This window comes from Natator depressus, chromosome 11 (genome assembly GCF_965152275.1).
Source record: "Natator depressus isolate rNatDep1 chromosome 11, rNatDep2.hap1, whole genome shotgun sequence".
Lineage (NCBI taxonomy): Eukaryota > Metazoa > Chordata > Testudines > Cheloniidae > Natator > Natator depressus.
In genome coordinates this window covers 55,856,574-55,870,804 of record NC_134244.1, presented here as the reverse complement: position 1 = coordinate 55,870,804, position 14,231 = coordinate 55,856,574, and the positions used below count along the sequence as shown (strand labels likewise).

The 14,231-nt window shown below is 40.7% G+C and overlaps 1 protein-coding gene and 1 long non-coding RNA gene across 2 annotated transcripts in view; one reads left to right on the top strand and one right to left on the bottom strand.

Moving 5' to 3' along the window:
- The window catches only part of HECW2 (HECT, C2 and WW domain containing E3 ubiquitin protein ligase 2), a 256,874-nt gene that overhangs the window by 29,555 nt on the left and 213,088 nt on the right, over window positions 1–14,231 (top strand). The window lies entirely within an intron of this gene.
- The window catches only part of LOC141996086 (uncharacterized), a 35,557-nt gene continuing 31,199 nt past the window's right edge, over window positions 9,874–14,231 (bottom strand). Inside the window, exon 3 of the long non-coding RNA XR_012641475.1 lies at window positions 9,874–9,962. This is a non-coding gene — a long non-coding RNA (uncharacterized LOC141996086). The remainder of the gene's footprint in view (window positions 9,963–14,231) is intronic.

Genomic DNA, 14,231 nt, shown 5'->3' with positions numbered 1-14,231 from the left:
AAGTTGACCTAAGTTACGCAATTCCAGCTATGTGAATAATGTAGCTGGAGTCAATGTAGCTTAGGTTGACTTATTACGGTGTCTACACCGTGCTGGATTGACGGGAGAAACTCTCCCGTCAACTCTACCTGTGCTTCTAGTTCCAATGGCGTACTGGAGTCGACGGAAGAGTGATCTGTGGTCAATTTAGCGGGTCTTCACTAGCCCCGCTAAATCAACCCCCAGTGGATCGATCATCGCAGCATCGATCCACAGTAAGTGTAGACATACCCTTACATCCGCGGGAGCAAGGCTGTAGTGTATACACTGACATAATTAGGTCGACATAAGACAGCTTATAACTGTGTAGTGTAGACCACGGCTCAGTCTATGGGAAACTCAGTGGCTCAATAATCCCTAAGTGGAGCTGGCCTTTAAAAGTAAATGTGTCAGAGAGAATGAGGATGGAGTGTTATCGTTTATACAATGGCATGAACCTTAGTGTTGATACTTGGAGTGAAATCCTAGCCCTATTGAGTTGCAAAATTCCCATTGACTTTCATGGGGCAAGATTTTATCCTTGGTGTCTTAAATAGAATATGTTAGAGTACACAGGGCAAATCTGTTTTCCTTCCTTTTTCATAATTCACTTATCTTTTCAGGACGCAGAAAACATTGCCTTTTGTGATCAGACTATCCCCAGTGATACCTTACTGATGTTGCATGGGGTTAGGCTGTCCCATTAGGCAGAAGCACTTGAGAATTCTTTCAGGGCATAGCTCTCTTGTGAAAGAATTGGGGCTGGCTCACAAAACCAGTGTTATTCCCCAAGATCCATGAGGGGCACAGGCTATCCATGTATAGGCCCTGTGCTTCACCATTGAGTGAGGACTTCCTGCAGCTCTGCATTGACTCCCTGGCAATGCAACTTCATTTGAAGTGTGCTGATGTGTAATCACCAGCTGGCATTTGTTTTTGGTACTGTCCTTTTAAGGGGGAAATACATGAGTGTACAAAAGAGAAGAAGTCAATTTTTTTTTCTCCTTCATCCCTTCTCCACATTATCAAGAAAAAGTAATTATGAATTCTGCTCTTTGGAGATTTTGACATGGGAAAGCCTCATTGTTAAGTGTTGTGGTTGTAATTCCGAGAGGGGGAAAAAGTTGCTGGGAAATTGTTTTGTCACTAATTAAAAACAGCAGCAGTACAAAACAATTGGAGTTGGTTGTATAACTTGATCACATGCATTTCTGCAATCTCCATCGGAACATGGAGGAAGGTGGCAAAGTTTTTACTGTCCCAATGTTGGTGGTGAGAAATGATTCCAGAAAGTAGGGTACATCATGCTTAAAACTAGTGGGCTAGATTCTGTCTCAACATATTACGCATTTCAGTCTCAAAAGTCAGTTGTGTGCCTGGCTGTATGTCAGTGCAGAAATTAGTCCGGTGCATCCCAGATATATTAAAAAATAGACTTTCTCTATAAAATGTTAGTTTTTCTTTAATTTTGCCATTTTCTTTTGGCAGAAATTTTTAAAATTCAGTCAAGAATTCTTAGCAAAATTAAATGGTACTTTGCAAAATCTTTGTTCTTTTAAAAAAAAATCTTCAGTATAGGTTGGGGAAATAATTGTACAGAATATTGAGATCAAAAGATAGAATATGAGCCGTTTGTTATGGACAGCTGGTAATCTTTTCATAATTAGGGTAGAGTGCTTAGTCTTCTGTTAACTTTGGCTAACTTTGCCAGCAGTGAACCAGTCCAGCTGAAATTTCATGAATACTTCTATCAGAGGATTGTTCTTTGTGAGAGAATAGTTTTTTTTTTTTTTTTTTTTCTTGAAAGGTCCTATCTCGGAATGATTGATGTATGAAGTACTAGATTTTTTTATTTTACTTTTTATTACTCGGTGAGATATGGTGACTTGGATGACTGTTTTTGGAAAGGTTGGGTGATTAGTGGTTTGTTTTTTTTGAGAGCTCTGTGGGGTCTCAGGAACATAGTGCAATCTCTGAGAGTTCTGCTATGCATTTTACCTCTTCATTGACCTCTGGTGATTTAGAGACATGGAAACACCTCCACGTGAAGAGAGTGTGAAAAGACCGACTGTTTACTTTAGCAAGGAGGCAAGTCAGCGAAGAAGGGTAAAAATTTATGAAATAATTAATGTGATCTAATGGGTATAGTTATGTAATCTGATGTCTTAAGGACGCACAGCATCTTTGATGTAAGTGTAAGAGTTGGGCAAAAATGTTGACATTTCATGGCTATGATCCCACCTCCTTATCAAACAAAGGCCAACACATTAAATACAGTCCTATTGTATTCCAGTTTTTAGGGGCAAGAAGGATTGGGAAAAACAGTTGTTGATTGATGAGAGACTGGTCTAAACATAGTGACTCACTGCTTTATTGTTTACTAAAGGGCTGGTCTGATCAAAAGAACCAAAATATTTGACAGCGGTTAAATCAAAGTAAGTAATTTAAAAACAAATTGTGCATTCTGTGCTTCATGTAATAAGATTTGAGGATCATTGATAGAATAACCCTCTCTCTCACCATTTTAATTTCAAACCATTGTACCTTAATATCCTGCAAGCTGCTGGGAAAAATATTTTTATGCTAGTTGAGAAAATACAGGCAATAAGGGCAGAATCCCTGATCTGTGCTTTATTCAGATATATACCTTGAAACTAATAACATGGGCCTTTGTCTCCTTCCACTGGTTTAGATGGTCATCTTGATCAATCTGGATAAATTTTAATATGGGTGGCGAGTGCTCAATAATATAAATAAAAAGCTGTATGAAATAGTCTCAACAAAGGGCCCTCCAAATTATTCTCTGCAGCCCAACTGCCCCCTCTTTGCATTGTAGGAAAGGACTTATGTTCTAATGTGAATGTTTGTCCCTGAAATGTTCATTCAGACTTTTTCAGTCGCAGTATTTACCTTTTTGTTAATTTTATCCAAAAGGGGAACACTTGATCCCACTGTGGTTTTTTAAATAAATGTCTCCTACCAGAACATATTCCTACACTGTAATGGATTCACTGCTTTAAAATGTCATACCTGGAGTGTGCTGTTTTTGTTCCTTGACAAGCTTCCTTTATTAAGCAATAGGTGTTGAGTCGTCTAATCCTATTAATGGCATGTTTACTTTTAATTTTTAAATTCAAAGTCTTTTGTAATTATGCAGTATTTAGTGAATCATTATGGATATTATGCTTCTCTAAAACTCGAATTATAAGTCGTAAGGTAAATTTATCCATTTGATTTGGTGAATACACACAAAAAGTACAAATTAACAAGCAGCTTGCTAATAAAATTATCAGTTTGTTGGGAGTGAGACAACCTGCCTCTTAAATAAAACATGGCTCTGGATAATGGTATTCATGGCAGCATTCCCTTACATAATTGCTTGTCTTTGAGTTTTCTGGTAAAACTCCAGTGTCCTAGTGATAAGTATTGAAGATGTCAAATTATTGGCAACATCGACTACCATTAAATATTAACCCTTTTACTACTGTGATGTGTGCAACAGCAATAGAAATTATTATACCAATTAATCACAATAAAAAGAGATGAATATCAGAAATTAAACTGTGCATGACTCCTTCTTCTTCTTTGGAGTGACACTGCCGTTTCAGATAAGGCTATGTACCCTCTGAGGCATTGATTAGTATAGCGATAATGACTGTTGCTATGTGGCAGAGATGAGAAAAGGGTTATAAGGCTATTTATAATGAAGGTATTGAGGAGGAAAATTTTGATTTAGGTTTAGATTACTGTGCTATGAAAACAATGTCATGGGAAAGTAAGGTTTCTGTTGGCACATGCTTTGCTGGAGATTCTTGGAGCAAGCAGGAGAGGAGGAAGAGCATGCTGCAGTAGCCAGGCAAGGTACTAACAAACTTCAACAGGACTTTAAAAAATAAAGTGGAAACCTCTTTTCCAAGCTGCTGCTGCACCCTCAGTAGCTCTCCCTCAGCCTCTTCAACTCCTCCCCCCTTCTTCCTGTCCTTTCAGACTCCCAACAGCCAGTGCTCCCAATTCTAATAATTACAAGCAACATCTAAACACCACACATGCCCACACTCAGATACTTGTGGACTGTCTGCTTTAAAACTGAGAGCCCATTTTTGGTTCTGATATTTACATAAAAAGTCTAGAATAAACAGACTAGAGTTTTATGGCCAGGAATCTCATTATGCACATAAAGTTTCTCTCTAGCCAGTCCCCTATCCTCCCAAAATTGTAGTTCATAAATCCTACACCGTATTGAGAGGAAAAGGCAAGATTTGACACTAATCATAGATAAAAATATACATCATTTTTATAAAACAGTATTGTCAGACATCAAGATAAACATTTCTGGTATTGTATTTGCTTTCTGTTTTCATGTTTGAACAGAATAATTGTCTATTATAAAAAGTAGGGCATATATAATTGTGGTTTTGTTTGTATATTCAGAAATAATAATGCCTTCTGCTTAAACCATCAGCCTTATAAATGACCATGAATAATGGAAGGTCTTTTATGTGACACTGAACATTCCATTGTACACCTATTAATAATAGAACAGTTTTTAAGAATGTTTTTAAACATGCCTAGGGGTTAATAATGGAGCTAAAAGGGTCGTTTGTACTAATAAATGATGATACAGACTTAATCTCTCATGCTTGTTGTGAGAAGAGTCTAGTGTTAATCGTGAGATACACTATGCTGAAGGTGTAAAAGCTTCAAAATGAAAATGAGGGAGATGTCTAAAGAGAAGTCAGAGATAATTGGCTATAGGAAATGCTTTTCATAGTTTGTGTGTGGTCCATGATTTAAGAAATGTAAAGGAAAGATGTATCTGCTGGCTACTTTTGTTGTCATGAGAATGATACTATAGCATTTGAAAGAACTCTGTTTACAGCAGAGGGTGACTGGATTAGTGGGGATCCTTATGGCTGTGCAAATGTGTGTCATTCTGTATGGGCCTGATCCAAAGCCCATTAAATTCAGTGGAAAGATTCCTGTCAACTTCAGAGGGCTTTGGATTAGTCCCTGTATGTTCTGCTTATCCTCATCTGCATACTTCAACTCATTAAAATAATATAGATTTAAAAAAAGAGGTTTAAGAGCTTTTGACAGAGTTGGAACTTGCTGGTTGGTTAGGTAGAATGGCCAATAAATGTACAGGTTAACTGTTTTCCTCATATTAGGACTGCCAACTTTCTGACTGCAGAAAACCGCCCCCTCTCACTCCATCCCCCTCCTTCTGTCATTCGCTCTCTCCCACCCTCTTGCACTCACTCATTTTCGCTGGGCAGAGGGTTGGGGCATGGGAGGGGGTGAGGGTTCTGGCTGGGGGTGGGGCCAGAAATGAGCAGTTTGGAGTGTGGGATGGGGCTCCGGGCTGGGGCAGGGAATTGGACTGTGGGGTTGGGGGGAGTGAGGGCTCTGGGAGGGAGTTTAGGTGTGGGTGGGGGCTCGGAGCTGGGCAGGGGGTTGGGGTGTGGGAGGGCTGTGGGGTCTGAGCTCCGGGTGGTGCTTATCTCAGATGGCTCCCAGAAGTGGCCGGCATTTCTCTTCAGCTCCTAGGTGGAGGTGCGGCCAGGCGGCTGTGCATGCTGCCCCCATGCGCAGGTGCCGCCCCCACAGCTCCCATTGGCCACCATTCCTGGCCAATGGAAGCTGCGGAGCCGACGCTCAGGGTGGGGGCAGCGTGGGCATTTCCCTCCAGCTCCTAGGTGCTGCAATCTGCTTTCGGTAGCTGTGCAGAGCCAAGGCAGGCAGGGAGCCTGCCTTAGCCCCTTTGTGCCACTGACCGGATTTTTAACAGTCCGATCAGCCCTGTGGACTAGAGCTGCTGGGATCCCTTTTCGAGCAGGCGTTTCCATCGAAAACCGGATGCCTGGCAACCCTATCTCATGTTTATGTACAAATTGTATTTTTAGAAGCATCAAGGCACTCCAAGCAGTGCATCTGTGGGAAATTTCAGCTCTAAGATTATTAAAGTCACTTGACCTTTGTTATGCTGCCATATGACACCATCTGTGGCAATCTATAATTATTCAGAAATTATTTCCTGTCTTGTTATACATAGTTTGTTTAAATCACACCAATAGTCTGTGTATAGGTAACAGAATGTGCTACCCTGAGATTTTAAAAGAATTAATAAGTATTTTTGTAGTTTAAAAAATCCCCATACATTTCGTAGCCTATCTGTGTCTGCATGTGGTTTAAAATGTACTTGCGACCAACTGATGCAGATAGTATGTTTTGCTTGGGTAACATATTCTGTCAGGCAGGTCCGTTAGTCCATGTAAGCTTTTCTTAGGATATATTTCTGTTGCGTGGAAACCAGGGATTTGCTGCCATCAGCTGTGACGCTCTCTGCTGTCTCTAATGTAGTCAAGAGACCTAGTAGTCTCTGTTGGTTGATCTAGTTAACTATATGAAAATTAAAATAGAGAACTACACATGCAAATCTGCTTGCTTTCTCTGGAATGCTGGTAACCTAGTATTTAATTTGTATGGTATAGTTCACTAAACCTGTGGAAGGTTCTCTGATGGATCTATGATGGGGTGCAGGACTGGATTTCCAGTTAGGCACAGTAGGCACATGCCTGGGGCGCCCACATTCTAGGGGCATTTAAAAGTTAATACATATCGCTCCCCTGCAGGTGGCCGGGCCCCTGGTGCAGGTTGGTGGCCAAACAGTGTGTGGGGCTGGAGTAGGGTGAGCGTCTGAGTCAGCCCTCCTGGGGGCGCTGAGAGCTGCGGCTGGGCGGGGTGGCTGCTGAAGGTGCAGGGAGCATCCCAGCCCCTTCCCAATCTCGGCTGCGCCTCTGCCTCGTGCCAGAGAGAGAGGGGCGTGGTCAGCCCCCATTCAGTTGCACGGGCAGAGCTGGAGCGTGTCTGCCATGCTGGGCTGTGGGACGGATGGAAGACACCCGGGGACCACTCACATGGGGAGAGGTACAATCCCCTCCTTGTACCTCGCCTGGGGCAGGTGGGCTGCGCCCTGGCTTGGACTGGGAGGCGGGGGGCACTGAAGGCGGGGGGCACTGGAGATGCTGTGCCTAGGGGCGCGTAAGGTGTAAATCCAGCCCTGATGGGGTGTTTCCCATCTTTTATTTACCAGGCTTTCCCCTTTGCATAATGATCTTTCCTATCATTGTTATGTGCTATTAACACATTCTAATTGTCTATTGATTTTGTTTTTTGTGTAACCTACCCTCCTTATTCCTGTTAGTCAATGTTAAGCTTTGGTAGGATGGCAGTGGATGCCAACGGTACTCCATGTTTCATGAAGATGGTGCCAGACTGAGCATCTCCCATATGTGACTGCTCACACACAGTGGATGGTACTGCTGCTGGGCCTGGTTCAGGGCCTGCGTAATTAGTTATCTTCTTGAATTGCTGTTGAAAATTGTAATTCAATAAACAAAATTTATCAGTGAATGTTCATAATTTATCTTTTGGTACCATGAAAAGTATTGATTCTTGTATTACATGTCACTGGGTATTTGTGCCAATATCCGGTATGTATTTACTCCAAAGTAAATAGTCACAGCTGTTCAGCTGAGAATGGCTTGTTAGGTTAGGGCTTTCCCTTTGCAGCAGAAGAATTGAGAGTATGTTATAATTAAGGCTACATTTTAGTCACAAGTATTTTTAGTAGAAGTCATGGGCAGGTCATAGGCAGTAAACAAAAATTCATGGCCCGTGACCTGTCCATGACTTGTACTATATACCCCTGACTAAATCGTGGGTGCTTGGGGGGCAAGGAGGGGGCAGTCTGGGGGTGCTGCAGGTTCTCTGGGGGACGGGGGGAGAAGGGCAGCCCAGGACCCCCGCTGCTGCTGGGGGTATTTTGGCGGGCTGGCATGCTCCCTGCCTGGCTCTGTGCAGCTCCCTGGAAGCAGTGACAGGTCCCTCGGCTTCTTGACAGAGGTGCAGCCAGAGGCTCCTTGCGCTGCATCTATCCCAAGTGCTGGCTCCTCAGCTCCCATTGGCCGGGAACCGTGGCCAATGGGAGCTGCTAGTGTGGCACCTGTGGGCAGACGCAAGGCACAGAGCCACTTGGCCACGCCTCCGCCTAGGCGCCAAGGAAGGGACATGTGTCTGCTTCCAGGGAGCCCCTCGAGGTAAGTGCCACCTGGAGCCCTCACCCCCTCCTGTGCACCAACCCCCTGTCCCAGCCCTGCTTCAAGACTCTTTTGAGACTCTGCCAGACTCCTTTCCTGATTCTTTTACTGCCAGTTACATCAGGAATTGTAACCCTGATATATGACAGTAGGGAAAATACATCATCATAATGATGAGGCAGATTTTACTCTGCCTACCACTGCAACATAGATTGGCTTTGCTAAGGCTGTGAATTCATTTCTGCTTTTAACAAAGGTATGTGCTGCCAGGAAGAAAGGCAATAATTTAGAGACCATTTCATTAAGGGTGTGTGTGTGTGTGAGAGAGAGAGATGGTCAGATCACAAGGTTTATTGACATGCCTGGCCAACAACTGAGAACATCTGCTTTCAGTTCAGAATTATGCTGAATGTAACTATAGAGCTATTACTTCCTGCAGTTGCAAAGAAATTTCTCTCTGATAAACTTACTGTCAGAGATTGGGAAGTATTTGATATGTTCTTTAATGTACTTAATGTAATTTTTTAAAATATGAAATTCTATTTCCATTCCTGAAACTCCGCAAGATATAACATCTGATGGCGTGACAGTTAGAGGTATTAGCCTGTTCCTGTGTCTCTTTATGGAGGAACAGGATTTTTATTTTATTTATTGCATTGATACCATTAGCAGATATTCTCCTTTCTCTTCCCCACAGTCAGTGCCAGAAAGACCTAGGTATGTCCAGTAACTTTATACACTAACATTAATAGCAAAGTGATGATCCAGGATTGTGATATCTGGACTTGAACCAGCTTATCAGACCAGCAGATACAACATTTATTTTGAGTTTATAAATAAAATCTGTGTTGGGTCAGTGTTGGAAGCTTGCTCAGCCATTTTCAACAGCCTTATTTTAAATGGTTATTCATTTCTAAATAGCAATTGGCATCATTGATGTGATTTGGTCTCTAGCAGACTACTAGGAAAGAAGTTGTAACTGAAGAGTCCTTAAAATGAATGAATGATCTAAATAGTCAGCATACTGTATGCTGCTATATTTCTGTAGCAGGCCTGAATTGTCATTAGTCTTACTCTTAGTGCTAATGGTAAGGATAGCTAAATGCTACTTGTGTTTGTGTCTATGCACAGAATCAGACCTCTCTTTCTATCTTGCTATTGCTTAAATGTCTCTTAAATTTGTGATAAACAGTAACATATTAAACCCTTGAAAAATATTGGACTAAATTAAAACCCTGGCTCTGACCATCCCTGTGCTTAAAAGGCATATTCTGAACTAATCTTACAGGTCATTTCCACAATTTTACTGCTTCGTCCAGTGTCTAATATTTTTAGAGTTCCACCTCCTCTCTAAGTATGTGATGTTGGTAGCTTTGTTGTTTTTGTTTATATTCTCATTCAAGATTTCTGCATACGTGATAATGTGGAGTAGGATTGTTAATAAAGTGCCAGCAAGACAGGCATGCTACACTTTATTAGGCTGTCAGAATTTAAGAAAGACAAATAAAACCGAAGCCTATTACTAAGGGACCTAGTGGAGGGATGTTTTCCCAAATCTAATGTTTTTTATTGCAGGACTACTGTAATTATGCAGTGGGAACTGGATAACTTAGAGTAACTTGGATGTAATAATTGGGTCACTTTGATGATTAGATAAAGGATAAAAATGAAACGAGCACAAAGCTAGAGAGCTGCCAGATAACCAAGTACTATCGTGGTAATTGGAGGCTTCTGTCTTATGCCTTAAAATACTAACCCTTTGCTTCTGTTTCCCCGGTTCACGTCAGCTCGCCCTGAAGGGATTTGTTTCTGGTGATTTCTATTCAGTTTCAGTTTACCAATAACCTGCAACAGAGATGGAACATGTCAGTGAATTTGGCACGATTATTGTCATTGAAACACAGGCTACCTAGAAGACTGCACTGTATCTTATTCTTTGATAAGGCCATCATGTGAAATTATGTTTAAAAGTATAGGATAGTGTAGGGCAGTGGCTTTCAAACTTTCCAGACTACTGTATCCCTTTCAGGAGTCTGACTTGTCTTTCATACCCACAAGTTTCACCTCACTTTAAAAACGACTTGCTTACAAAATCAGACATAAAAATACAAAAGTGGCACAGCACAGTATTACTGAAAAAATGCTTACTTATTTAACATATAGTTATAAAGTAAATCAATTGGAATATAAATATTGTGCTTCTATTTCAGTGTATAGACCAGTATAAACAAGTCATTGTCTGTATGAAATTTTAGTTAATACTGACTTCACTGGTGTTTTTTAGGTAGGCTGTTTAAAACTAGGCAAATATCTAGATGAGTTGATTTGCGCCCTGGAAAACCTCTGCAAACCCCCAGGAGTACATGTATTCATGGTTGAGAACTACTGATGTAGGGGAGTTGCATTAATGGGAGAAAAAAATAAATCCATATGGTTCTATATTTTTCTTTTTTATAATTTAATTGAATTGTGCTCAAATTACACTTGTCTTTTCCTTTTAGCTTTTTTTTTAGGTTAAGACTCAAGGTAGTAAATTTTCAGTATGATTATGGGGAAGTAAGGACAGAGGAGAGATTTTCAAAGTCACTGACGGGAATAAGATGCTCAACAGTCTTTGTACATCTAATTGCCATTTTTGTTTTTGAAAATCTTCCACCAAATTCCCATTCACAATAACAATATAATTAAATTAAATAATAACCTTATTTTAATTTGATCTGACTAGACACTAAGGACCAGTTTCTGTCTGATGGGTATTATAAATGGCATCCAGGATTGAATTTTTTCTTTTCTGATCATGGAGCAAGATAATCTAAGAGAAAAGGAGAGTTGGCTGTTTGTCAAGGAGACAGTATTAAAGGTACAACAGAAAACTATCCTGATGCAAAGGAAAGAGAGGAAGAATAGTAAGAGACCAACATGGCTCCATCAGGAGCTCTTTAATGACCTGAAAATCAAAAAGGAATCCTACAAAAAGTGGAAACGTGGACAGATTGCAAAGGAGGACTACAAAAGTATAGAATCAAGTGTATGGGGACAAGATCAGGAAGGCTAAGGCATAAAAAGAGTTACACCTAGCCAGAGCCACAAAAGGCAGTAAAATGGGCTCTAGAAACACATTAGGAGCAAGAGAAAGATGTAGGAAAGTGTAGGTCCTCTGTTTAGTGGGGAAGGAGAGCTAATAACTGATGACATCAAGAAGACTGAGGCGTTTAATGCTTTTTTTGCTTTAGTCTTCACTACTGGTGACCAGCTATTCAACACAGTTAATATTAACAAAAAAGTACAGTGAACATAAGTCAGAATACGGACAGAACAGGTTAAAAATATTATATTTAGATAAATTAGATGTATTCAAATCAGCAGGGCCTGATGAAATTCATCTAGGTTACTTAGGGAACTAGATTGCTTTATCTTGGAATTGGTAGCCGTTCTCTTTGAGAACTCATTGAGGACCTGGTGAGGTCCCAAAGGACTGGAGAAGGGCAAATATAGTACCTGTCCTTAAAGGGGAACAAAGAAGACCTGGGGAATTATAGCTCAATCAGCCTAATTTTAATATCTGGAAAGATACTGGAACAACTTATTAAACAATCAATTTGTAAGCACCTGGAAGATAAGATTATAAGAGTAGCCAGAATGGATTTATCAAGAACAAATCCTAACAAACCAACCTAATTCCCTTCTTTGTCAGGGTTACTGGCCTATTGGGGGGAAGCAGTAGACATGATATATCTAGATTTAGTAAGCCTTTTGACACAGTTCCATGTGACGTTCTCATAAGGACCCTACGGAAATGTGGTCTAGATTAAATTACTATAAAGTGGATTCAAAACTGGTTGAATGACGGTACTCAAAGAGTAGATATCAGTGGTTCACTGTCAAACTGGGAAGGCGTATCTAGTGGGGTCCCGCAGTTGTCAGTCCTGGGTCTGGTACTAGTCAATATTTTCATTAATGACTTGGATAATGGAGTGGAGAGTATGCTTATAAAATTTGCAGGTGACACCAAGCTGCACTTTGCAAGCACTTTGGAGGACAGGATTAGAATTCAAAACGACCTTGATGAGTTGGTCTGAATTCAACAAAATGAAATTCAATAAAGACAATTACATAGTAGTTTACTTAGGAAGGAGAAATCAAATGCACAGCTACAAAATGGGGAATAACTGTCTAGGCAGTAGTACTGCTGAACCCCCACCCCCAACTTACACCTTTTATATTGTGTGAAAATATTAATATTTTTAAATTTGGTTTTAAACAATCAAGTCAAAGATTCACAGGCAGATAACTTATGGAGAATTTTAACGTTTCCTTAGTTGTACAAATATCTGTATAGTGTGTTGTGGTTAAAGTTAATATTATTCATAAATGGTGGCTGCTTTCTAACTGACCCTCTGGCAAAGGGACAATTATGATTTTTCACATATTCTGGACAGCATTATTTGTGTGATTTTTAATTAGTTTACTTAGGACTTGGTGTGTTAGGTGTTTCGCAGACAAATATGAAGATAGACTTCCTACCAGTCTGAGTTTACAGTCTAAAAAGACATTGTACCAGTGTACAGATGAGGATTGGGATTTAGCACAGAAAGCTAACTGAGTGGTGAAGTGTAGTATGTGTCATGTCAGTTCTAGGAAGTTGGTTTAAAATTCTGGGGGAAGGGAAATTTAGTAATGTTTTGTTGGTTGACACACCATTGAAGGAGCACTGGGGTTTATAGGCTGGTCGTAAGAAATGTGCTTTAAAGAAGTACTTGAAGGAAAAGGTGAATGGGTGTTGGACCAGATCATGGAAAGAGTTCTAGCTTGAGATGGCCATGCAGGAAAACTTCATGGAAGTTCAGGCTGGAGAAGAACAAGAAGAGGATGGTAAATGGATGTATGGCTTGAATACAGTGTAGGGGATGAACAGCATTGCTGCTTCTTAATGTTGTTGTGTGTGTTTGTATTATTGTAGCATGTAGGAGCCCCAGTCATGGGCAAGGACCCCACTGTGTTAGATCCTGCACAGAGAACAAAAAACATACACTCCTGTCCTGGTATTGTACCAGTTCTGGTTCCTAAATTATGACTAAAGAGTTGATTATTGATTTCCCCCGTGTGCACACACACCTAAAATGTGCTAATGAAAGCATCCCGAAGAAAGCAACAACACAAAAAGTAGACTTTTTAGTTACCACATTTAATTTTTTTGTTTCTATTTTTTGCACCAAGACTGTAACCTTTTTTTTATTTGCATATTGTATTATGTTTACATGTGATATTTAGGCACTGTTTTGGTAGTGCAAAACTATTTGATCATCTCTGCTGCCTCTCCATATTGAGAGAGTCTAAAAATGGTGACACCATTGTTGGATGAAAGTGCTCAAGAGACAAGTCAGAATACAAGCCTTTGTGGAAAATGAATATTGGGATTGAATTACAGTGGCTTTCAAAGGATTCTCTTTCTGTTGCCCCAGGGTTGACCCTAGTTCTGTAGGAGCACTTGACCTTCAATTCAGCAGAACTGGTGTGGCTTTGCTCTGTGTGAGGGTCGAATGCAGGCCAATAGGAGATAGCTCAGGGCTCTGTAACCTCTGTCATGACTATGTTCCACAGGGTCTTTGTGCATAACTGTGCACAGTGTGTTTTGGTTAGAGTGTGGGGCTGGGAGAAATGCAGATCTGCATCTACAAACACCTGCACAGGGAGGCATAACGATCGTAGTAGTTGCTGCAGCCAGGGTTCGCAACGCATTTCCACTGTTGCTATGTGGTTGGCCGTTGTGGCGTTGAAGATTGTGTGCCTCAAATCCCCTTCCCCTTGCGCAAAGAAGATTTGCGGACAAATGCTGGAGCATTAAAATGTGCAGCTCTAGCCCAGATAGAAATGGGTCAGTTATTAAAAGAAGGTTTCTTAGCAGGGTGGTAATGAATGTGAATTGCACAGCTAGAGAAATTCGCTGATGCGTGTCTGTTTTTAGCCCTACTTACTAGTAACTTCTGAAATATTTAATAACAAGCATACATTCATAATTGACCATCTTTACGTATCACCACCTTCGGTTTGTTATGGCTATTCATTAACTATTGTTAATTTGTATTCTGGAGGTCCTCATTCATTGTGGAAATT